General features: G+C 46.8%; 1 protein-coding gene across 1 annotated transcript in view; it reads right to left on the reverse strand.

The window, feature by feature from the left end:
* Positions 1-1,197, reverse strand: part of LOC147026543 (pituitary homeobox 2-like) — a 99,727-nt gene extending 98,530 nt beyond the window's left edge. The window contains exon 1 of the mRNA XM_085882024.1: positions 922-1,197. The gene's annotated coding sequence lies outside the window, so the exon portion shown is untranslated. The remainder of the gene's footprint in view (positions 1-921) is intronic.
* Positions 1,198-1,568: the final 371 nt, after the last annotated feature.

Raw genomic sequence — 1,568 nt, forward strand, 5'->3', positions numbered from 1 at the left:
ACCTGTGCACAATGGGTTCGAATGTCGACGCGGCTATAAACCGTCATGCAGGTGTATCACAGGCATGATAGTTCGTCAATGCGTGCGCCGTCCCTCGGTGGGTGGGGGGGGGGGGCAAAACTTTGTGTTCCATTGACCAACATTAGGTTGTGGACGTTAAACATCGCATGGTGTCATTCTCGAAGAGTGGGCAACCTGTCGTCGGTACCCCAGCCAAATTTAACATTGCTGTCCTAACCTACAGGGGGCACTGCATCAGTGGCACTACACAGTGAGACACATGCACACACACACACACACACACACACACACACACACACACACACACACACACACACACACACACATATTTATGCACAATGAGCGCATTTAACAATGGTTTCAAGGTGAAAATAAATCCTGAACATCAATCCACATGAAGCCAGTGAAGTGCCGGACTTGAGATGAAAAGTGAACGAGAATGTTGAAGCGAAACCATGTTTTGTGAAACACATTTACTTGTTTCATTGATCCATTTCATTCATTGAAGGACGTGCGCTCGTCCTTCCACAACACTTTTAACCCTTTCGCTTTAATCGACGTCCTGATTCTTCATTTCTTTTTTTTCTCTGCTTCTGCGTTGTACGTCGTACTCATTGTAATCGTGGTGACCGAAATTGATCGCGAAACGTACACATTCGAACAAACATTAGATTCCAGCCGAGCACATGCGACAGACAAACGCACACTTCCATGTAAGAGCATTTTACATGTCTGTACTAAACATTTATCAGGTTTCAAAAACAAAGCAAAACTTCATATAAATTTTCATTTCTTCATTTATTGTATTAATAATACGCGAATGCATGTTTGCATCATTGTTCATGAATAACTATTTGTCGTCGACTAAACGTCCGGCTCGTCATCTCTGGTGTCACTCACCAACAATGGCCTGGAGTTTTAAACGCAGGAGGAGGCCACGTCGTTCAGGCTGCTCGTCCGTCTGCTTCGTGTTCGGTCGAGCTCCGGGGTTTTTGGTACGTTAAGGCCCAGGCCATTGCGATTACAAGCTTCGGAGTGCCTGACGTCAGCCCGAAGAGGGGGTGCGGTGATAGTAAAGAAGGAGCGCGAGTGTGAACAGCCCCTCTCACCGCTGCTCTTCGACCGTGCTCCGGCAGCAGTTGACCGTGTTGTCGCGGTGCCGTCGCAGGCATTGCCCTCACTCTGAGCTTCACCTGCTTGGAAACATCAAGACAGAACAAGTGCCACCGCTGTTTCGCTTCCTTTCTGCGCGACCCTTTTCCCTCCCCCATTGTTATCCATGGCTCTCACCCCTCCACCTACCCAACCACCGGATCTCGATTTCTCCTCACAATGGTCTCTCTTTAGAGCCTTTGAAGCTCGACCCTCAATGACGAATTAAACGCAAAAAGTTTGTAAATGAAGCGACGCAATGTGGATTGGTGACGATGCAATCAGCTGCAATCGACGTGACGACCCCGAAGATGTTCGATATCCTTTTTGAATCACCATCACAATGACATTTCATTTTCATAAACATCAAAAAAAAAATTCTGTACTTTATGTTT

This window comes from Eptatretus burgeri, chromosome 5 (genome assembly GCF_056783735.1).
Source record: "Eptatretus burgeri isolate ZD-2024b chromosome 5, Ebu_testis_v1, whole genome shotgun sequence".
NCBI classification, from domain to species: Eukaryota; Metazoa; Chordata; class Myxini; order Myxiniformes; family Myxinidae; genus Eptatretus; species Eptatretus burgeri.